The sequence below is a fragment of the Ochotona princeps genome, chromosome 4, assembly GCF_030435755.1.
Source record: "Ochotona princeps isolate mOchPri1 chromosome 4, mOchPri1.hap1, whole genome shotgun sequence".
Taxonomy (NCBI): domain Eukaryota; kingdom Metazoa; phylum Chordata; class Mammalia; order Lagomorpha; family Ochotonidae; genus Ochotona; species Ochotona princeps.
In genome coordinates this window covers 57,796,754-57,821,201 of record NC_080835.1, presented here as the reverse complement: position 1 = coordinate 57,821,201, position 24,448 = coordinate 57,796,754, and the positions used below count along the sequence as shown (strand labels likewise).

General features: G+C 47.5%; 1 protein-coding gene across 1 annotated transcript in view; it reads left to right on the top strand.

The window, feature by feature from the left end:
- The window catches only part of TENM4 (teneurin transmembrane protein 4), a 686,631-nt gene that overhangs the window by 264,575 nt on the left and 397,608 nt on the right, over positions 1-24,448 (top strand). Inside the window, 1 exon segment of the mRNA XM_004589844.2 lies at positions 14,844-14,940. The gene's annotated coding sequence lies outside the window, so the exon portion shown is untranslated.

Below are 24,448 nucleotides of genomic sequence, written 5' to 3'. Positions count from 1 at the left end.
GCTTTAGGCTCCAGGAGCCATGCAAGTGGTAGCGGTGACTCAGGCCGATTTGGCTCTCCTAGACCCTCCCGGAGTGCCTTACCTTCCTGTACCTCCTCGTGTGCAATGTGTCCTACTATGGAATCCCACTCTCTCTCTGGCCAACTCTGCTCTTTGGCAAGGCCAAGTGGCAATCACTTCCTACAGAAGTCAGCCCTGATCTTTCAGGCATTCAGCATCCTTCTATGACCTTGGGCTACCTAAGAATTCTCTGACCTCCCCTATATCCCAGCACTGATCCCTGGGCCACAGCCTCATAAAGCACCTTGACCTCAGAGGTGGTCAAAATTGTTTCTGCTCCCTTACATTGCACTTAGAGTGTGGCACATAGTAGGCTCCCAGGAGCTCATTGAGGAAGGGCTTGAGGTCCACTTGGCACGCGATCCCCCACATCTCCGCTCTCATTTGCACTTGGGCCCAGAGCCCGCACTCAGACTCTTGCCAGCTCAGACATCAGCAGCCCTTGCTGCCATCTGCCAGGCGCATGACAATGATCTCACTATGGCCCCAGTCCTGCAAATGAGCTGGTGCTTTTTTTGGCCCTGGCACTGAATAGAGTGAGAGTCTGCACCTGAAGTGATGATGGTGATGTGAGTGTTAGACTGCTCACCATGGCGGTGCAGCCCTGTTGACAGAGCCCTTGCCTGTGCCCAGAACTGGGTGCCCAGCCACAGCCAATCCTGCAGCCTCTGAGGACACGATAGGAGGTTGATTCCAAGCGGGGAGAATCAAGGTCCTCCACCACTCATCCCTCACCCCCACACTAATCTCACTCAGTGTTCTGATCCTTGTTTTCTTCTCCTGCCCACTGCTTCTTCAGCTACGGCCCCCACCCTTCCTCAGACCTGTCCCCATTACCAGGAAGCCTCCTGTGGGCCGAGTGCACTTTCTCAAATGCACATAAGCATGGTGATCAACAGCAAGACTTGGGAGCCAGGCAACCCAGTTCCCAGCAACCTGGGCTGGGCAGATGCTGGTCCTTTTCTGAATATCCCTGGGTCTCCTTGCTGGCTTCCTTTGTCACTGGAGACACTTACAGCACCTGTATCATTAGCTGGTTTCGAGGCTTGACTGGAGGGACAGTGTGTAACACCTGGAGTTCATGCTCAGTACATGCTAGCCATTGGTTATCTTCCCTGTCCTGCCTTAGACCCATCAACAGTCCCCTACTGACCACAAGATGAAGTTCAAGCATCTAGCACAAAGATCAGGCCTTTACTATTCTTCCTGCCTTCTGGCTGTCAGAAAGATCTAATACTTGAAAAAAAAAAAAAAAAGATCTAATACTTGGAGGTGTGGCAGCCACTTTGTAACCAGGAAGAGAAAGCAGAGGTAGAATGTTGGAAGAACCTGGGCACTTTATGCCATGAACTTCTATGCCAGTCAACATTGCTTTTCCCTAGACATTTCATTGTGTGGAACCTGTAAACCCCCTGTTGGTTTAATATGTGATCAAGGACTCTTGGCTCCTGTGCCAGGCCCTCCGAAGCCTTATTTCTGAAGTCCCAATCCACCCCGGCCCACTCCCCAGCTTTGTGCCCTGAGCCTTCCAGGGCTACCCTGTAGCTCCTTCATAGCCATCATTCATGCTTTTCTCACTTTCCCTCTTTGTGGAACCTTATGACATCACTCTTACCTGTATTCTTCGATAAAACCCTCCTGTAACATCCACTTGTCTATCAATATGTGAGTGACCTTCCCGCCCCCTTGTTGCTTGCCTGCAAAGTCGAACTAAAACAGCTGAAATGACTCTCACTCCTACCACTCACCAGGAGCACCAATCTCTCTGTGCCTCATTGTCCTCATGAATTAAACAGAGAAATGGTTTAATGAAGTTTAAATGAGATATTAAATGAAGTAAGCACTCTGTTAAGTATCGATCACTGCTACCATCATTATCGTTATGACTACAGGCATAGGGGCCCCACTCAACCATGAACCTGTCCAGGCCAGGACTACCTGATTTCTTTCTGGAAACAAAGTCCCTAGCACAGGGGCTCCCAGAGAAAGCATCAGGAAGTTGATCAGGCAATCATTGATTAATAAATAAATAAATAAATAAATAAAACAAAAAAACCTTCTTACAAAGCAGAGTTTGTGGGCCCAGCACATTGGCTCAATGACTAATCCTCTTCCTCACAAGCTCCAGGATCCCATATGGGCACTGGCTTGTATCCTGGCTGCTCTGCTTCCCAACCATTTCCCTGCTAATAACCTGGGAAATCAGTAGAAGATGGGCCAAAGCCTTGGGACCCTGCAACTGTGTGGGAGACCAGGAAAAAGCTCCTGGCTCCTGGCTTTGGATTGTCTCAGCAGCAATCATTTAGGGAGTAAACCAGTAGATGCAGGATCTTTCTCTCTCTCTCTCTCTCTCTCCTTTTCTCTGAAAATTTGGTATGCCTTTCCAATAAAATAAATAAATCTTGGAAAAAAAAAAAAGAAATGCAGACTGTGTGCCATGCCAAGAGTGTTCCTAGAAATGGAGCTGATGGGGCCCCGAGGAGGATGCAGCCCCATCAGTAGTCAGGGTAGATAGTAAGGGCCCTTCACTGCTGCCCACACTGCTGCTGGTGCCAGCAATGATTGATCGCTGAAGTGCGTGGTGGAGCCCAGGCTGGACCCTCCCTATTATGAAGGAAGATGCTGAGCCCTCTGCTCCTATGATGTTCAAGAGAAAGTTAGGCTATTCTTTTGTGGACATTGGGGAATTCTATTTTTGAGGGAGAGACGGGGAGATAGGTTACTGAGGATCAACTAACATAAAGTACAGGAACTACCTGGCACATGCACAGGGGTCAGTACATTATGATTTTTACCATCTGCCAGGAAAAATTTTGATGTTTTCATTGGCGGGTGATCATGACTCCCTCATCCAGAGATGGACTGCCCGACCTCTCTCTTCTTCACCTGTCTTCCAACATCTGCAACTTGCCAGGGCATTGTGGACCTAGACCTTGGATTCTTAAGCACTTGGCCAGGGAGGCTCTGTTAGTGTGCTGAGCTTTGCCTGCCAGGAGCATCAGGTGTCCTACAACCTGAACCTGCAGGCGCTGCATGCCCTGGCCACACTGCGTGGTTGCCTTGCCTTCCCAAATGTTGGAGGAGTCTGTGGAAAGAATTTTCTGGCGTTCGAGGGTGAAAGTCAAAACAGTAATTAGAAGAACATCTGCTCCTGAGTGGAAACGTGTGTCCCCTGCACACCAGGAGGCATGCCTGCATAGTGCAGCAAGCTGGATGCTAGCATAGAAGAGAATGTTCTGGGAGCAAGGACTAATGGACCGCACTGTGGGGGAGGCTCTGCTTCCTGGCGGGAGGCTGTGCAGGGGAACTGGGCGGAAGCAGTACAGATGACCAGTGAGAGAGGGAGGGAAGCATGAAGATGTCCCTAAGCAAAGTGTGACTCAGCAACACACTGTGTCAGTGAGGAAGTTCACAACACACTGTGTCAATGAGGAAGTTCTGAGTGAGTCAACGAGCCAGCTTGTGGTATTTTCTTTTTTAGTCAGTGAATTAGTGAAAAATTGGGAAAAAGAGAATATGGTTGATGGGTTGGGCACCTGGCCTGCTGGTTAAGATGCTGTTTGGGATGCCCACAGCCCGTACAGTTGTGCCTAGCTTCCAGTTGCAGCATCTTCCTGCTAGTGTGTAGCCTAGGAGCCAGCTCCTCCTATGTGGGAGACTTAAACTGAGTTTCCAGTGCCTGGCTTCCACCTGGCCCTACCCAGGGCTAAGTGGGGGAGTGAACCAGCCTATGGGAGAACACTTTCACTGTCTCTCCTTCTCATTGTCTTTCAAATAAATAAGAGTTAAAATTAAACTTAAAAACACAGACTATGAGTGAAGGAGTAAATAATTGTAAAGGAGAGAATGTGTGAGTTGGTAACTAAAGAGATGACAAATAATGGGATAAATGGCTGAGTGAATGAGTGAGTGAGCATGCAGCTGAATTATTCTTTGTGGGCAAATCTGATTGACATCAAGAATGGAAATTAGAAGCCATCTGAACTGGCTGGGTCAGCTATGTTCCAGAAGCAGGCACAGTTGGAAGAATTACATAGTAGGAGTTTACCAGAGCTGAGGTGTTAGAAGCTTCTGATCCAGACCCATTATACAGATGGGGAAACAAAGAACAAAAAGAGTGACAGCAAGCATAGAAACAGGTCATGTGAAAGCAGATGCACTGTGTTATGTTGAATGATTTATTTACTCTTTAAATTTCAGGTTCCATAGCAGCAAAATAAGGGGCAAAATTCAGGCTCCATAGCAGCAAAATAACTCATACATGGGGTCACACACAACAGGATCCCATCTGCAAACCCTTTCTACCCTGGAGCTTGGATTCAGTCTGTAGTTGGAGACCAGGTGCAGTGTCCAAGGTGAACCATGATGAGATACAATGAACTCGGTGGGCATCACAGTGATCGGTTTGCTCTCTCACCGATAAGGGTCCTGCATCCCTCACTCACCACCTTGGCTCTCTGTAGTCCAGAATCCATGGTTGGTCTCAAGGTCAGCAGGGCAGGGTACGGCAATGTAGAGGGAATGGGACATGGTCTGTGGTGCTCGCTTTGCTTCCGGATGGGAAGGTGCATGTGCACTGCAGAGAGCAGTAACTGTGGTGAGCAACAGCCATCTCTGCTACGCTAGGCTAAGGGCTTGTGAGCCTGAAGAGGTGGGTGAGCAGAAACTCTTCTCTCTAACTAAAGAACCTTCTCTGTGATCTCTCCCCCCATGAGAACTCAAGGTTTGGAGTGAGAGAACTGGTGAGCCTGCAGAATCCTCCTATCTCCTGGATGGGAGGTGTTGGGCAAGTTACTAGGCGTCTCTGAGTCTTGATTGCTCTCTAAGTAAAGGATAATCTCATGATCATCCACCTGCTGTCTGTGAGATCAACTTTAGAAGTGCAAGGGTGTATACCTGCACAGTTCAGTATCTCCAGGGCCTGTGGGACCCCAGAGAGGGAAAGGCCGATGTTGTTTAACTGGGGAGGTGGTTTGTGGGGCCATGTAAGGGAGAGAGAATCTTGGAGACAGTAGAGATGGAGCTCCAGGCAGGTGCACAGCAGTAACAGTCTCATGGAGGGACAGAGGAGCAGTATGCTTCAAAAACATTGCCAGCTCTACAAACAGTCCAAATGAGGAGCAGGTTGGCAGTTCCATTGAGTTCCAGAAGCAAGTCCTGAGCCTTCTTCAACTCTGTGGCTGTGGCACATTGATCCCAGAGCAAACAGAGGGGAAAGGAAGGAGGGAAGATGGAAAGCAAGAGCTCAGAGACTTAATCCTGCTGCAAGGAACTTAATGGGGCTTGCCAGGGTGTTAGAGATCTGTGCAAGGGCAGCAGGTGCAGGGAGCAGTGGTGAGAAGGTGGGTACTGCAGATGCATGAATGAAGAGTTGCTGTCAGCCAGTAACTTTTCGAGCTCTGTCTCAGGACAAGGCAGGCAAGGCTGCATTGCACAATTCCTCAGCCCTTATCTGTAACCTTGGTCTTTGGGATATCTGAGCTGGAACAGCCATGGGTAGTGGTCTGCAATGACCCTTTGACAGGTGAGAAAGTAAGGCTCAGAGAGTGGAAACAACTTGTTGTGTTGCATAGGCAAAGGAATGAGATTCAGAATTTTTTGCCTATGAGAGAGCCCAAGTTCTCATTCTTGCACGGACAATGACGGGAGACCCTTGCACACGCTCTTCTGTTAGACTTCAGTTTCCCTCATTGGAAAAGTGATCTCTAATGTTTATTCAGGTCTTCATTCCAAACCCATCTCATTCACTCAGCAAACATTCACCAAGTGTTCCCACGTGCCATGTTTGAGAGATCAGAGAGAGGACCCCTATTTCTATCTGAACCCTCAACCAGATCCCACAATCACAATCCGAATCCTGTGTTTTTCACATGCTTTTGTGCCTACTCTTCCTCCAGATTCTAACTCCTGAGCGGCATATTGGATCTTTTTGCTTTCTTAAATTCTTCCAGGAATAAAGCTGAGAGTCTATGCATATATTAATTACCATATTGATTCATTTCACCTTTGTCCCAGGGTAGTGCTGGGCTTTCTCTGGAGACATTTGTGGGCAGCAGTCCCATTGGCAGGCTGTTGCACAGAAATGGGAGCCAGGCCAGCAGGAGAAGCCCAGGGCCCATGGGAGCTCCAAAGAGGGGCCTCCGGTCTGGCCTGAGGATGAGGATGGCTTGCAGGAAGAGGTGACCTTCTACTAAGTCTTCAAGGACAACAGTGAGGCAGCGGAAGTAAGGGTGAGTGAGACTGAGGAAACAGCCTTGCAGAGTGCTGGAGGCCAGAGACAGCCTGACCTAGTTGAGGATTCACAAGTAATTCCTGCAAGTGAATCCCCCGCTTTACCTCTCCCTCTGCCCCTGGGTGCCCAGTGGGGTATGTATTGCAGACACTTAAGAATCGTTGACAGCAGAGAGCCAGTGCCAAACTGTCCATACCAATTTGTTCCTGACCCATCAGGCTCCTACATGCAGGACTTCTCTGTGGGTGATGCTGGGGTACCAACATGGGCAGGAGCCAGAATGAGCTGTGGTCCAGGGCCGACTCCAAAGTCACTTGACCAGGCTGCTGTGAGTTAAACCCATGCACCTACACTTACATATGTGCTAAACTCATATTTAAGGGGCTGTGAGTAGAGCCACAGGGCAAACCCATGGTACCTTTCAGTCTAGAGTGACCACAGGGCAGTAACCAGCACCCAACCTTTCTTCTGGGCACAGGAGCACCCAGAGCGTTTACTTCTGCTGGGAAAGGCCTTTCGTTGCAGTCTATACCACTCAGGTCGCTAACACTCACCTCCGGCTAGGAAGGACACCTAAAAATGACTGTAAAAGTTTACACACGGGCCTGGCGGCGTGGCCTAGCAGCTAAAGTCCTCGCCTTGAACGTGCCAGGATCCCGTATGGACGCCGGTTCTAATCCTAGCAGCTCCACTTCCCATCCAGCTCCCTGCTTGTGGCCTGGGAAAGCAGTCAAGGATGGCCCAAAGCTTTGAGACACTGCACCTGCGTGGGAGACCCGGAAGAGGTTCCAGGTTCCTGGCTTTGGATCGGCGCAGCACCGGCTGTTGCGCTCACTGGGGAGTGAATCATTGGACGGAATCTCTTCCTCTCTGTTTCTCCTCTCTGTATATCTGACTTTGTAATAAAAATAAATAAATCTCTTTTTTTTAAAAAAAAGGTTACACATGTCTGAAGTTAAATCCGTTCTGTGATGTCCAACAGGAAGGTCAGCTGGGTTGGCTGGGATGGGGTGGAGGAGGTGAGCAATGGGAAGGAGGGAGTGCTCAGGGGACCTGTTCAGGAGACAAGTTCCAAACTCCAGGCAAGACCCAGATGCTTGTCTGTACATTTCTATCTCAGACTTCAGGAAGAAAGCTAAGACCAAGATAGACTAAGAGGGGAGAAGAAATGGAGGGAAGTAGGGAGGGACTAAGAGAAAAAGGGAGGGATAGGAGAGAGGGCAGGAGGGAGGGAGGGAAGGAAGGAAGGAAGGAAAGAAGGAGGCAAGCATGGAGGGAGGGAAGGAAACTATCAAACTCTACTTGGAAACAAGCATCAAGTCTTATTTAAGCATCAAATATTATTAAAGGAGAAAAACAGCCGTTTCCGGAGTGCTCGGGAGTCTGTCTTGATAGGCTGCCATTGCTCTGGGGTTAATATGAGGAAATAGCATTCTGAAGAGCCCATATTAACCTGTCTGTTGTTCTATGGACTGTGACAGCTGCATTTTACATCTTAGCGGCTAACCATTCATTTCATGCCAAAAGCAAAATAGAAGCAAGGAATCAGGCTGGTGGCTTTGTCCCAGGGAAAGGTTGTACAGCAGGAGTCATATGGAGGCCTCCAGGGGGCTCTACAAGAGGACCCTCCTGTGTGCCCCTCTCTGATTACCCAGAGCCTCGCTGGTCTACCTCTCTCTAGAGCATATGAGCCACTGGCCTGGGAATAACAAAGTCCCGGTAGCAAATAGGGTGCTGTAAAAAGCAGTGAGAACTTGGAGAGACAAGAGAAGGGGGCCAAGCTGGACCAAGATACAGGAGGGATGGGAACCGGACTGAAACGTCCTCATTCAAGAAGGGTTTAGTGAACAGATGCTATGAATGAAGCCCTGTTGTGGCACAGGGAATGGGGCAGATGAGCATCAGTGTCCATCATGTGCATCATGTCCATCAAGCTCACTCGCAGCCAAGTACGTGCTGAAGGATGGGGAGTAGAGGGAACTGCCCTAGGTGAAAGCCCAGGACACCTTCCCCATGGGGTGATTCTGCATTTAAGCTGGCAGCCAAAGTGTGAGGGTAATGCCCTAAGAGGTGACTAATTTGGATGGGGTTCAAGGAGGAAGGGGGATGGATGAGAAGACCCATGGATGAGTGGGTGCTGGATGTTTATTTTAGAACCATGGAAAGCTGTGTAAGGACTGGAGGAGGAGGTCACCTGATTGTTCAGCATTTGACATCATTTCCAAAGTTGGCATTAGAAAGCAATCTTGCTTAGACAGGCAAGTCCGGGGTTCTGGTCTCAACCTAACAGCCAAGAAACCTAGAGTTCTTCCAAAGAGTATGATTCCCCTGTTACCACTGAGCACAGAAAGAGCATGAGGTGGGCTCATTGCACCTCTCGATGCTGGCCACTGCATTTTCAGTGTTTCTCTGGGCTATGTAGTTCTTTTCAAGTCCTTGGAGTGAGTAACCAAAGTCCAGTACTCCTGGACCTGACACCCAAATACCTAAGAGTTATACCTAGCTCTCTCTCCTCAACCCTTCCCTCTTTCTCCCTTTCTTCAGGTATGGGCCCACTGCATAAGCATGACCCAACCTGGACCAGTCTTTTTTAATGTACAACAAAGAAAAGTCTCACCATTCAGTAGCCTGTCAGTAACATGCGCCAGGGATCTTAGTAACTTCACTATGCACCCTACTACCTAATATCCTTCCTCTGCACCAGAAGATGCACTTCCACAGCCTGACAGAGGCTGAGAAGATGGAGCTGCAGATGCCCACAAGAGGAGGAAGGATGTTACCTGCTAGAGAGAAAGGTTGGTAAAATTGACATACCATTTAACAGATATCTCTGATAGAATATTCTCAGAAAGAATGCAGAGACCTTGGTCCTGAGGGAGTTCAGAGTGAATCAGAAAATGAGCCACTCAGATCTCAGATGTAGCTGCAGTCGCTGCCTCTAGCTTGGATGGAAATAGATTATGACAAGGAGTCAGTGTAAGCATGAGCCGGGTTACACTGTTCTTGCTAGTAATTTTGAGCAGTAGATTAAGCTAGTCGATGCTGCAATAGATTTCTATACCAGTAATTTTGATAACCTATGATATTAGGAATAATATGGACTCAGTAGTCTGAATGTATTTGAATGACTGCCAGTCTACTTTAGTTCTTTTTATTTGTCCCATAGAAAAGCACCAATGAAGTTCAAGTATTCCTTTGTATTTTATAGCTAGCCTGCTTAGTAACTTGTGGAAAAGGAATGTAACTATGTTGTATTTTAGTTTGACCATAACAGTTAGGGCAGATAATTAGATATTCTGATTTTAAATATTGAATTACACAAAGGGTAATTTTGTTGTACTGCTTCAAATTATCAGTGTCAGATAAATATATGTAGAGAGAAACTTATTAAAATCAATCCCTTTGGGTTATTAAAAAAATGACAGAAAGAGTGTGGGTAAAAGTTGAGAGCTTCTTGCCAGGGGCCAGTTGAAGAGGCAGGGAGGAGAGAAGAGGTTTCTGTGTCCCCCCAAACTGTGTGAGCAATGGCACAGCATCTGGGGGTAACTTCTCACGCTCTAGAGGGGAGCTCCTGGGTGACAGGACCCAGCACTGCATCTGGCAGGCTACAGATGACTGAAGAACACTCAGCCTCTCAGCTGGAAGAACCACTGGCCACTTTTGCTTCTATGTCAGTGAGTAATCAGGCGGAACCTTGGCCTAGTTTGGGTTGGGACACACAATGGGGCAATTGTAGGTGCCTCTCCTTACTCGACTTACCATCCCTCTTCCCTTACTAACTCCAGAATGTTCTGCTGGGAGAACTGTGTCTGCTCAGACAGTGTTGGGAAACTCAAGACAGTGTCCCAGGCTTTCTATTGCTCCATCCCAGCCTCTACTAACAGGGTACATGCGGAGTTCAAAAAGCTCATGGAAAGGGATTGGTACAATGACATAGTGGGGGAAACTGCTTGGTAACAGTTCTTATCCCAGCTGTTCCACTATTAATCCAGGTCTCTGCTGATGCACCTGGGAAAGCAGTGGAAGATGGTCCAAGTGCTTGGGCCTCTACCCACATGGGAGACCCGGAAGGAGCTCCCAGCTCCTGGCTTTGCCTAGCCCAAACCCAGATGTTGCAGTCATTTTGGGGAGTGACCAGCAGGTAGAAGACCTGTTTTTCTGTCTCTACCTCTCTCTGTCACCCTGCCTTTCATATAAACAAATAAATCTTGGCGGGGGGGGGGGGGGGGGAGAAGAAGTTCCTAGGAAATGTAGAGGGAAAAATGGGGTGGTTTCTTTTTTGGTACATACAAAATATGAAATCAATAATAACAGTATCTATGGACTTTCTGAAGACTTCTCATATAATATTCCAGTCCCAAAGGTCCTCATCACAAAGAACTACTTTGGAAATTTATCCACTCACAGAGAATCCCTAAGACTCACTTATAAAATGCTTTCCCTGCATGTTTCCTGCTGGAGCTCCATTACGGTGTTGGGAGGTAGTTACTCAAAGCCAACACTTTAGAGTAGAGAGTTGGAGCGATTGTTATTCATAGCACACAAAGCAAACGAGAGCCGGAACTGGGCCTCTCTGAACCCAGGCTGGCCTCCCTTAGGTGCATGACAACACCTCCTTTGATATTTTCTGCTCAAAGGCAGCAGAGCAAACTTATCCCTACAGTAATGGCAGTAAAGAATGCCTTTCTAGAAATGTGCTCAGAATCCGCAGAGGGGAAGCAGTCCCTGTAGTCGGCCCTCAGGGCATTGCACTCTGTATCTCTCCTGCTTCCGCATGAATGCAAAGCTCCAAGCTGAATTCCTTTAGGACATCCCCCCAGCCACTCTAAGGGAAACATGAACCCAGGCTATATCCCAGAGCTTAGGGTTCTAGTCCCTTCTCTGTGGCATGTGTCCTGCACCTCAGTGCTAGGGATAGACACTGTGGCACTGGGAGGAGCTAGAGGAATATGACTGACTCCCAAGCCTTAGTTTCCCAGTCCTCTGGAAGGTCATGTTCATCTGGGTTTTTAAATCAAAAATAAATTATTGTAATCTTTTTGCTAATTATACCATGTAGAAGTTCTAGACACTGTAAATTGCAGCCGTGATAAGTCTAGATGTAGCTTCTGAGGCTTATTTTTAGCAACGCAGAAAGCACTCGGTTTCCTACAGCCTTTGTTTGCAAGTCTTAGACAAGACAAGGGAAATGCATCCTCATAGCCCATCATGTTCCAGCACTTGAGTCCTTTCCCATCTCTGGTCCTCTGCTGAGCAGAGATGCGGATAGCAGCTCAACTTGAGTGACTTGTCTTCAAAGTTCTAGATGGCGTTTGTTGAAGATGAATACTAGCATATGTCCTAATATGAGTTTTTGGTACCTGGTTCTTCCCAGAGATTGTTGAAAGCTGTCACACCAACAAGACTGTGAGCCATGGAACAGAGAAACCTTCAGAAACCTGAGCCTGGAGGTAGACATTGTCCTAGTTCTCTGTGATTCAGTTTTTTGAAGGGCAGGGAAATGGAAGGATTTCATGTTTAGTTTGCACCTATTATTTGCATGACACATCTCTTAGTAGTTGCATTGGAGCAATTGGAGAGTAGCCTTCTCCATTTACCGTCAGCATCATCTAGTTTTAAGCACTCAGTCACCCCCAGACATCTGTGTGCCAAGCACTGGGTGTGTATCTGAAAAGATCTAAGGTGAATTGAATGTGACTCCTACCCCTAAGGAGGCCAGCAGGAAGCACTGAGCATAGAATGAGTATGTTGAAGAGCTTTTGGAGCTGCAGGACTAGAGAATGATGACATACCAACAGATAACACAGATGTGTTGTTTCGGGGGGGGGGGGGCAGTGCAAGAGAAGAGCTCCAAGGAAGATTTCGAGAATGAAGATGTATTTGAACTGACTCGGTGTATCAACATTTTCTAGGATTTTAAGATGTGGACTTTGGATGAGGTACATTGGCCAGACCTGGTTTAGTAACCTTGGAAACCAACATGGGCTGATCACAGGGATGTGTATCCTTAGTCAGTCAGTCATTCGCAAATGCCAAACAGACTACTTTCCTGCCCCAAACACCATGACTTCTAGCAAGTCTTCTTGAGTTTTGACATTTTTTTCCCAGAGAATGAGCATAAAAGGTCATTTGGAGTCAATCCTTCATTTAGATGCCCCTGGTATTTAGATTTGTGGATCAACAACCTTCTGTGGGACGTGCATACCTCTTGGGCAGAAGATGAATGCCTGAACAGACCCACAATAGATGATGTGGTATTGTTACACAGCTGCCACAATAGGTATGTGGAAGCAGTTGGATGCCTGACCTTGTGAGGAGCTTTGTAATTGAACAACACTGCAACCAAGTCTTGGACAAGGGTTTAGATTTTTTTCAGCACAAAGTACAGAAAAAGCAAAATAAGACAGAAGCCAAAAATGCATAGCATGGGGGCAGCATGTCGAGTCACAGAGGCCCCGCAGGGGACAGCAGATAGGCTGAGGGACTGTGATGGCTGAGTGTATGGATGATGAGTCGGACAGATGGCAGTGGCTTGAGTTTCAGTTTTGCATAGTTGTGAGTTCCTGGGGAAATTATATAACCTGAGCTTCTACTCCCTTGTCTGTAATATTGGAATAGTAATATTTGTCATACCTACTTCAGGTGGTTATTGCAAAGATTAAGAGAAGGAAAATACCATTCAGCGTGGTGATTGACAGGCACTTATTATGGACTTACTCAGTGATAGGTAATGGGTATTGTTCTGTGGAAACAATTCTAATTGTGAAAGTGCCAATGAAAGGCACAGAATTTCAGGGCAAGGCGTCCTTGGAGGAAAGTCATCAGAGGCGGTGAAGGTCGGGAGAGGTAGGCCTGCAGATGCTGAGGCAGGAGTGTGGTCTCTGTCGGCAGGTGGCCCAACAAGGTCCTCACAGACTGAGCAATAATATAAGCAATGGGCAATGTCAGCATCTTCATGACCTGCAGCAAAGCATCTTTGGGGGGATGAAGAAAGAGATGACTTAAGAAGAGTATGGAAGAGTATGGCAGTGGAGGAAATGATGAACTGGGTGAGTCTTAGGAAGATCACTCCAAGACGGGAGAAAGGATCTTGGGGCGACATGGGGACAAGGCCAGGGGAAACGCTGGCACTGGAAGGAAGAAGACATGCATTCACTGAGCTAGGTGTGCTTCTCCCTTTCCTCCCTTCTGCCACCCCCATGATCCCCCACATGAAAAATGGAGATATTACTTCCTAGTCTATGGCAGATCTCCTGACCCCCTACCACACACCCCAGGCCCATTTGAGAACCACACCCACCAAAAAGACTGTGTCACAATTATCTTCCTGTGGTTGTATTTTAAAACAGCTGGAATTTGGTATCTGTTGGAACAAAGCAGGTAAGAAATAACAAAAGCATTTGGGGGCGGGGATCATGAGGGTAGATTTGACAGTCAGACTGAACTAGGCAGGAGCGAGGGGGAGGAGGGAGACACCAAAGCAGGGTCCAGGGCTGCTGACATGGAGGGTGGAGTGAAGAACCACAGTGACTAGAGAGCTAATGGACAGCCCCTCTCTTGGTGACTTCACCTGAATGAAAATTCCAAATGCTGCTTTCTGGCCAGATGGTTGGTTATAAATACCACTCTGGTCCCATTTACATGCCCGCTTACGGATGAGAAAGTAGAGGTACAGGAAGGTTTACAAACCAACCAGGATTACCCCCAGCAACCAGGCTATAGGCCGACATGGAATTCACACACGCACCAACCGTAGCTTAGGCCATTTCAGAGGATCAGGATCCTGTACACCTCATTCTCCACCACAGTGCAATGAAGTTAGAAATCAGCAACAGGAAGACGAGTCCTTTAAAGAAGAAAGAAAACAAACCTACATTGAGAGAAATTTACAAAAGAAATGATAATAGAAATTATAAGATGCTTAGAAACGAAGAATGAAGGAAATAGTGAATATCAGAAGTTGTGGAATACAGCCAACACAGCACTTGAAAGGGAAACTTATGGCCTCCATTGTTTATGTTAGGGAAGGTCTGTGAATGCATCTAAGTATGCCCTTGCAGCACAATGATGAACCTAAGTAAATAAGCCCTCCCTCTGGGCTCTGCTGCTCCAGGATTTGGGTGGAGATGCCTAGCTCCAAAGTTTGTTTCTCTCCACTCCACCACCTCCTTCTCTGTGCCCTTTCCCAGCATAGTCCCAGCATGTGGAAATTCTGCTTCTCCTCCAGAGGGCAGAGCCTGCAGGATAACCACCCCCTCCCCCCTCATCCCAGATCAATTCACCTGCGTTTTCACTTGTTCACCCACTATTTCCTGAGTATTCACTCTGCCAGGCACTGTGCTACCTGCTACCTTAGCTGCCTCCTAACCCTAAATATCCAAAACCCAGCCTGCAGGGTGTGGCCACGGCCGACACCTCTGTCACTTGCTGTGGCAGCTCCCGCCCCCAGCGACACACTCCCTCTGTGCCTGCATCTTCCCTGCCACTTGTCAGAATACCAGCCTTGTCAGAAATGACTGATTACTGATTTCTCTCTTGTCTCTTTCAACAGGTAGACTGAAATTACCATGTGTCCAAATTAAAATTGCAGACTTCAAGGATTATTTGAAGGACTATTCTTAGACCCTTTTAAGAAGATTTAAAGAAAAGTGAGTTGATTTTTTTTCTTTTACACTTCAAAGTGTATTCATGATTTCACTTAATGCTGTGGGTGCTTTTTTTCCTCTACCTTTAAATGTGCATTAATAGAGAGATTTTTATCTCTAGTTATTTTATAATAAAGACCTTTTTTTCCCTGTAGAACAATGAGCAAGAAGTTCAGGTTTACCACTTGCCTCCCCAATAAGGCATTCCTGCCTTTTTAGGCTTGCCTGGAGGGGAAAAGATGGCCGCTGGTCACATGGGTGTTGTGGCAAACTCTGTGAGTCCCTTGCCTGGGCTGAGAAGCATGAAGGGCTGTTGGTACCATTTCAGATTTTGATTGCATTCTCCCAGGCTGTGGATGTGCAGCATCTTCCTCCTCCCAGCCTGCCATGCCCGTCTCCTCTACTAGACAAGCCCAGCGATAGGTGAGCATTAGAGCATAGCCCTCAATGAGATCTCTCCCTAGTCCTCAGGCTTCTGTCACTCTTTGTGGGTTGCCATCAAGAGCACTTCTGCTCAGGGCTGCTTGTCTGCAAGCTGGTAAACACCACCTTCAAAACAGGAGGCAGGACTGTGGGGCAGTGTGTTAAGCCACGACGTGGGACACCCACATTCCATGTTGAAGTGCTTGGCTCAGGTCTCAGCTACTTTGGGCTTTCTGACTGGTGCCTCTGATCCAGCTCCCTACAAATGCTCCTGAAAGGCCAACGAGGTAGCCCAAGTGTCTGAACCCCTACAGTCCATTGGGTGAACCAGGTGGTGTTCTTGGCTCCTGGATTCAGCTTAACCCAACTCTGACTATTACAAGGCATTTAGAGAGTGAATCAGAAAATGAAGGTCTCACGCACTCTCTTTCCCCGCCCCCACCATCACTCTGCCTTTCAAAGAAAAGAAAACAACTCTTTGCATAAAAAGGCAGTAGACCAGAACACAGCCAGAGCACTTCCAGAGTCCTCTGTCCCAAAAGAACATGACCCCATAGCAGGTATGGCCTCTGTCCTGATGCTGCTCTTGCTGTGTGTTCAGAAAGTGATGCCATCACCTTCATCGCTGGAGAAACACAGAGGGAGAAGACAGTTCCTAAGTCACCCCCTCCATGTGGGGCAGTTGCTGGCAGGGAGTGCAGGAGCTGCCATGTCTCCCTCCTGGGTACTGGGGCCCTGTGCGACCCAGGCCAGTCTCCAGCCCAGTGCTGGCCGACTGTGTGAACACTGACACGGTCACTTCTCAGTTCTGGACAACTGTCCCTGTGTTTGTGAAATAATGAGGTAAATACATGCTCAAAGGATGTGTGTGAGGATGTAACGGGACAGTGTCCAAAGAGCACAGCTGAGCCGTAGGAAGTGCTCGTTGGTGGTAGTAGTGTTGCAAATAACAATGGGGCTGCTTAGCATTTAGCTAGAGGAGAAGGCAGCAGGCAATAGAGATTGTCATAAGAGGAAAATGGGACAAGCGTGTTCCTGGTGCTTAAGAAGCCCACACTGAGTACTGGACTGCCTGGGTTTGAGTTCTGACCTGACTCTGGGTTTCTGCTGCTGCAGACCCTGGGAGACAGTGGTGATGGCTCAGGGATTGGGTTCCCAAGTTGGGGTACCAGGATTGCATTCCCAACTCCCATTTCAGCTCAACCCAGTCCTGACCATTGCTACTTCCCCAAATAAATAAATACATTTAAAGTGAAAGCAAAAGATGTGACCATGGTTATGAAGAGTAGAGAAAGATCCACATCCCATAAACTCTTAAGCAAATGCAGGCCCAACTTCAGAAAATGCATGAGGTAAAAACTCTCCCTCTCTGAATCAGACAAAAAAGAACCTGTTACTATGGAAATAGCAAGTGAAGCAGGAAGCTTTGAGAGTAGGTCTGAGGAGCTGAACAAATTCTGCCAACCCCCCTGCCCCAGTTGCTGACATAGCCCCTGCCCTGGACAGAGAAGTTGGGTGCCTAGGGGGCCTTGCCAATCACCTGACACACATGTTTAGGTACAGAAGGCTGATAGTGAGCTACAGATAAGAGACAGGGTATGAAGGGTTTTAAGCCTGCACATCTGTGTGCTTGTAGAGTATTCATATGCATGTGTTGTAGACTGCTTGGGAAACCAGAAGTGAGGGCAAGTGTCAGATACATTAAGTGTGTAAGCTGAAGGAGTTCATCCACTGACCCATGGGAAAAACAGCAGTGCGCGTGTGTGTGTGTGGCTGTGTGCATCTATATGTCTATGCATATGTGCACATGCACAGTGTGAGTGTGTGTGTGACACAATGTGTCTCTGGCCCTGTGGATGTGGTAACCACTCTTCCTGGGGACCAGCTTCCTTTAGGGACCTCAGGCCATGAGACCAGTCAGCCTGCTCTAACCCAGAGAAGAGTAACACCGTGCTTGCCTTCCTGGAGTTTAAGGTCTGTGTCTGGGGCTGCTCAGAAGGGTGGGGAGGACACTGCATGGAGTGCACCCCTCACTGAGGAAGTGTGGGGTGGCGTGGAACAGCCCCCTCCTATCAAATGGGACAGTAAGTACGTGTAACCTGTGCAAATGCCCCCTTGTACAATAAGATCTGCTGCAACTTAAACACCACATAGGTAGCTGTCACATTATATTGTTGATGGAGTAATGACAAGAATTAATGTGTACAGTACAGATAGGAATCCTCTATATGTTTTCCATGGGTTCTCAGTTGAATCCATGAATGCAGAGCCAAGGCATACAGACAGCACTCTATACTCTGGAGACACCTGCCTGGGTGTCACTTCCTAGTTCATCCTGACAACAAGTGGTCTTGACCTTCATGTTAACACAGGCCTAAAAAGAGCAGTTGCTCAGTAGCATATGGATTGTATGCATTACCATCCTGAGCCCAGGCCCTGGCATGTTCTTAGTCACCGTGTATCCAGCTGAGCACTCCCTGCCATCAGCTCCTTCTTGTGCTGGTCTGAATTCCTTGTCTGTCCATTTGCCATTAGGCTGTAGATACTATTCCTCCTAAATGAGGCTGCCTGCAGTTTGTCAGGCCCCACCACTACCTGGCTGGGCCACTAGGGCTTCTTTCATGCCTATGGGCAGGGCTTCCCTTCCTGGTTATTAGCACTCAGCCCTGCTGCTGGGAAAGTGTTCCCATCAGCACCTGTTCCCATCAGTCACTTAGTTCTGTAAGTAACTGTTCCACTTTCCATGAACACTTCTGCCTGCAGGTATTTCTTGGACTTTGTGGGATTCTTAATTCTTCTCCCATGGCATGGTAGGGATCCTCTTCCCAGGAGAGTACCAATAGTGCTGTGATCAGTGGGCATGGCTGCCTTCAGAAAAGCACCTTGCAGCCTTTCAATTAGCTCTTCAGGCTCTGCCTTCTCCACTGAGCTGCATGCCTTGAGGGTAGGGTCTATATGCATCTGAGTACCAGCATTCAACAAAGCACCAGCCTCCTCCCTGTAGTGACAGACAAGGGGCTCTCTCCTTTCCTCCCTCCTTCTTTCCTCCCTTTCCCCCCCCCCCCTCCCTTCTCCTCCTTCATTTTTCAGAGTAAAAAAAAGTATGCCAAGTGCTTTGCTTCTGTTAATATAAACACAAACAAGGAAGATACGATTCTAATTTTAGAGACTAGAAACTAGTCTCCAGGTAGTTAGGAAACTCATCCATAGTCACACGTCCTGTATCCAGTGAAGCCAGAATTCTTACCCCGGGTTGTTAGACTCTAAACTTTGTCCACTGACACCTACCACCTCTCAAAGACCAGTCCCCCAACACACTGACTCTTTCTATGTGGCATGGATACAGTGGCCAGGGACAGGTTTCTGGGGCTTAATTGGGTACTATATGTTTAGAGCCCCAGGCAGGGCCTTCATTCCTAGGGTTTCCTAGCAGTGTGGATGTAAGATACTAATGAGTGAGAAATGAAGTCTGGTTAAACAGGGAAGAGCAGGACTACCCTACCAGGTGGTCTTTTCACACCTCAGAGCAAGCCACTTGAGTTGGGAGCCCAGACTCCCTGTCCCTTCAGCAAAGCCATAAGTTAGTTGTAGTGGAGGTATTGTTATCATCATCTCCAATCATGAAACCATTCTTTTGTTTACTTAGTGCATGTCCCACATCTTCCAGAAGTTAGTATTCTTACTTTTTCTGCTTCCATTGGTTGACAAAATCTGAAATGACAGAAAGCTATTCAGGACTCAATAATATTTTAATCCCATGTGTATTCAACAAAGCATATGTTGTGTAAGACAGTGACTCAGTTACAGATAATACCTGGTGAGACAACATCTGAGTTCCCAAATTCTGCCAGGAAGGATGTGTCTGCCAGTTAGAACCTTGGAGAACAAGTATTAATATTTCTTCCAGCATAGCTCATGCTCATGCTAGCCACTAAGTTAAATGTTAGAAGAAATGAAACAAAACATGGCTGGCTAGGTACATGGATGGATGGAATGGACAGAAAAAAGGACAGATGGTTGGGAGGTTAGGTAGATAGATGGATGGATGGGGACAGATGGATGGGTAGGTGGACAGGTGGGTAGATAGATCTGTTTTACATGTGCTTGTTGGCTTAGTTTGAACAGAATACTAAGTGTATGCATGTGTTAATGTGTGTCGTTGAACATTTGCAGAGAGAGCCCTAGCTATTTCTGCTGCAGGGAAGTAGATGGTCCTCGTTACATATTTTGCATATTCCCCCATCTGTTAGTCTCTAAGGTCATTTTTCACTGGAGTCCTTTCAGCTGTCCAGCGCTGACAATAGATAAGCACTCCGTCTGCCTCTCCCATGCCTCCCTCCTCCAACAATGAGGGCTTTGTGCTGGGAAGATTGCTGTGGAAGCTTCTTTCCCGAGGCCCCAGAGCCTCATCTGGCTTCTGTCAAGGGTCCTGAATTGGGGGAGGAGACCCAGAGCCCAGGATTCAGGGAGCAGTGTTTGTGGCGTGGGGCCAACTGCGCCTGTTGAGCTGGGGGAGATAATTTCGTGTCTGCTCAGTGACGTGGGAAGCCTTGTTACCTGAGTTGGCTATTCTGTTGGCAGCCACCAGCCTGGAAGTCTTCAAGGTCTGGTTTCCCAGAGCTTTTGGCTACAGGCTCGGGAGAAAGTACAGATCCAGAGCAGATGACTGAGAGATGGCAGAGGGAACGGGAAGGCAGCCAGGCAAAGGGTGTGAGGACTCACTCCTCATAGGGGCCAGGGGCAGCCATGGCTCCTGCCTCTTAGGGCCTCAATTCACTAATGAGATGAAAATGCTACAACACACACTTACTTAGGAACACATTGGCTGGAGCAGCCTAATGAGTGTTAGGAGTCTAAGAAAGGTCTGGACAGGCGCCTGGCTGATGCCCTGTTGATTGGAATATTAAATGTGCTGCCTTTTGAAAGCCAGCAGCTGCTGGAGGAGTAAACCAATGTCCAGCTTTCCCCTGGCTCCAGATGTTTATAAGGCAGTAAGCAGATCTGGGTGTGGAAGGGCTGGGAACACCAAGGACAACACTGTTGGTGATCACAGTGGTTGGGAGTAGCACAGAGTCTGACCCAAAGTATGTGCTTCCAAGGATTTCCTTCTTTCCAGGTTCCCTCACCTGCCTCTTCACAGCCGAGGGCTTGGTGCCTGTGTTCCCTGTGCAGATGGGGGAAGGACACTGATGTTTGTCAATAGCTAATTAATGGTTTTCCATTTCACCTCATTTATCCTTGGGAGGTGAAGGGTTTAATTTTATGTGTCAAGCAATTGAAGCTTAGGACATTAAATGACTTGCCTAAGACCACATAACAAAGAAGAGTGAGTCTTGTATTGTCACTTCTTTCTGAAAAGTTTATGGCTAAAAAGAGTGGCTGCTGTTCTCCAGGGAGAATAAGCAAACAATTGTACTTGCTGGTGGGCATTAAGTTCATGCAATAATGGGAAGTTTTCTGGAGGCTCTTCACTGGAGTCCTTAGGGGAAATGGAGCCAGAGAAAGTCAAGATTGTATGTGACCCATAAGTTACCCAGCAGACACCCAGAGCCAGGCCCCCCAGTGACTGTTCCTGTCCAAATGACTGTTAAGCAAGGCCCAGTCATGGTCACAGCATCTAAATGACACCCTGGCCTAAGTAACTGGGTGATATTACAGCAGAGAGGTTCCAAATAAGCCTTGAACATCACTGCCTGCCTTCTTAGACCAAGCAGGAAACACATGTACCTCTCAAGCACAAAGGAAAACTGATTCCCCTTCATCCAGCAATTGCCTGGCTCTGAGACAGAGCTGGTGAAGGAGAAGGCGAAACAATGCTGCCAGGACCCCATGGGCATAGTCAATGCTATGATCAACATTAGGAATTGAGTTTTATTTCAAATGTGTGAGTTGAATTGATCAGCTAACTTGGGTAGCTGAATAAAAATGATGATGATATAGTAGTGGTAGCAGTAATGATACAAGCGACTTGATAGTTCATCTAGATAGCAAATTGAATCCCTCCTCCAAATTTAACAATAAAATGGTACTTACCCTATTCAAGATCTATGCTAAGTATTTTTCCTTCACAGTCCTAGGAGATGTCAGGTGACACATTGCTCCAAGGCCACCTGCCTGGTATTGATCCAAAACCGGGCCCATAGAGTCTACCAGGTCTAGTCATTTCTGGGGCCAGGTAGATTTACTATGTTCAGTAAGTCAGTCAGTCAGAACTAATTACACATTTCCAGGAATAAAGTCATTTTCTTACTTTAGAGGAGCTCTCTAAAAAATAATTCCCACCAAGCATGTTTAACCTGAAACCCCAGTTCTGAGGGTTTATTTAAGGGAGTGCATGCCCAAGATAGCCCTTCCCATCGGTTTGGCCACAGTGCTATTCCACAGCGCCATTATGGGTGCTGTGTCTTATTTTACCTTGACTCCAACCAAAGGTTAGCACTCATTCTGTCTGTGGCAACACCTTTCTTTGGTATCTGTGAGTGGTTAAACCTATGGACACTGGTGCCAGAGACCTGCATTTGATACTCAGCTTTGCCATTAAGAGCCATGTGAGTTTGAGCAAGCTACCTAGCCCTTTCTAAGTCTCAGTTTCTTCTGTGATATGGACCTGGTAACGGATGTTCATTATACATGGAATGTTGAATCCTTATCCCTGAATATCACTGAATGGCTGATGAATGTCAGTCATAATTCACCATGCCCACCCAACACTCCCTTCTGAGGGTTGTCTGGCTTCCTGTGTAGAAAACTGTGGTCAGACTAATGTGGAACATTTGGCTTCCCATGTCCATTTATCTGTTAACATGCCATCACATGACTCAGTCTCCTGTGAACTTTTCAAGTGTCTTGTGGTGCTACATAATTAGCACAGGGAATGTATTTCAGTTTCTAGAAAAGCCAAGGTATTGTCTTAACCCCAAGATGGAGGAAATTTCCATGGGTTCTGCCTCTTCCTTCTGGTTCTTCAGGGTCTGGTCAGAGAAGCCTGGTCAAAAAAGCCTAGTACCTGAAAATCAGAGTGGATTTCGCGACTAATACATCAAGGTGCTGTAGGCAAGCAACAGACTGATGGGACACAGAGAAGCAAATGCTGCTTTGTTCCTGAGACCTATGGCAGCCTGGTTTCAACCTGGCCAAGCCCAGATGTTCAGCATCTTTAGGGAGTGAAATGAAGAGTGAAATTCTCTCTCTAAACAGATTTGAACTAATTCCTAGCAGTGGAAGTAAAAGAAAAGTCATGTCTGTTGATTTGAGAGTTGAGGATGAGAGACATATTTCAAAGTTGACTGAATTCCCACTCCTGTTCTATCTGCTCCTCCATCCACCCTAGGCCAGGCAAATTGCTACTTATTTATGTTCTCACCAAGTCTGTATCATGGCAGATCTCACAGTGGCTTGTAATGGCCCGTGTAGGTGTCAACATTGCCCATGTTCCTGTCATCCAAGTACTTATTCATTTCTGCTCGGGTTTTAAATCAGTCTGCATGGCCTGCAGTTCAGCCCCCACTGCCCCCTCATCCTGTTCTGCTATTCACAGCACTCCCCATCACAGATATTTGTGTAATATATGTCTTGCTTGGCTAGCACTTAAACTCAGCAGAGCTGAGACACTCTTGAGCTCTTCATCTCACTTATAAAGATTCCTAGGGCCAGGTGCTTGGGATGTTCAGTTCACACTGGCTGGCATCCCTTCCCACACCTGGGCTGAATACCCTTTAGTCAGGTGGAGTAGCCTCTGGACCCTCCTGGGCACAACCATGGAGATCCTTACCCATACAGGGTTAATACAAAAGTTGTTTGCATTGCTCTGATTTCCTTAATATAGACACTGGTGAACAGGATCAATTACATAATTGGGGGTCACAGTGAAATATAAAAATGTGTGGCCTATCATTTAAAATTGCTGAGAATTACAAGAGCAGTAGACATTTCAAGTAGCAATGAAGGCATGGCTCAGGACACCCCTATCCCATATTGGGAAAATGGGTTCATGTCTCACCCTGCTTCCTGTTCCAGTATCCAGCTATTGTGTATCCTAGGAGGCAGCAAGGGATGGCTCTAGTATTGGGTGCCTGCTTCTCATATGGGGAGACTGGAAAGACTGTGATTGAGTTTCCAGCTCTCAGCTTTGGTCTGATTTAACCCCAGCTGTTCTGAGCAGTCATGGTCCATGGCCAAGTGTTCCAGCCAACAAGGCCACATCTGGGGCAAGCCCTATGTTTGACACAGGTCACGGACCCAAGAAGCCAGCCCAGCTGAGGAGCACCATGTCTCAGTATGCTGCAAATACCAGATCCCAGCTTTACATTTGGAAAACAAGGCGACAGAGAGCCTTTGAGCAGCTCTGACATTTAACGTTGATTTCATTGTTTCCTGACTCTCTGTCTCACTCATTGTGGGAAGTTTGCTGAAGCACAGACAGGTGTAAGGTCCTGCTAATCTCCTCCTTCTCCCCTACCAGACCTTCCAGACACCAAATCCAAAAGTAACCCTAAACATTTGGTTAATCTCCTGCTCTGTTAGTTTCGGGTTTTTTCCTCCCCATGTGACTTGGTTAAGGCCCTATTTCAGTCCATGCCTAGTTTTCCACTCTATTCTTGCCCACATCAAAAGGGATGGCAAGAAGATGGGTTAAATGTGTGCTCTGGAGTAAGGGCTGGGGTATGAGTGGAGGGATGGAGCTGGACCCACTGTGATTCAGCAGCCATGTCCTACCTTCTTCAAGTCCCTCTCACTTCGCTACAGCAGCTGCAGGTGGCCTGTGTCCTCCAGGATTCCACAGGGAACACAAAGCCCTGGGAGTCATTTCTCCCATACACCTCTTTCACCTCCCTGCTCTGCCCGAGAGATCAGATGCTGTATGCTAGTTGGCACACAGGAGCCCCCCCTTTCCACACACCACCCCCACTCCCCCTGCCCCACACCGAGCAGACCTGGTGGGAATGAGATTTCTAGTGCCCGCGGCGGACACTCCAGGGTCTTGATCTTCCCGTGTTGTGAATAATCCCCAGCTCCTGGGACAGTGAACATTGTCATTGGGTCCTTAATTGTGCATTTCATGAATTTTCATGCTTCCGCTTGCGAGCTT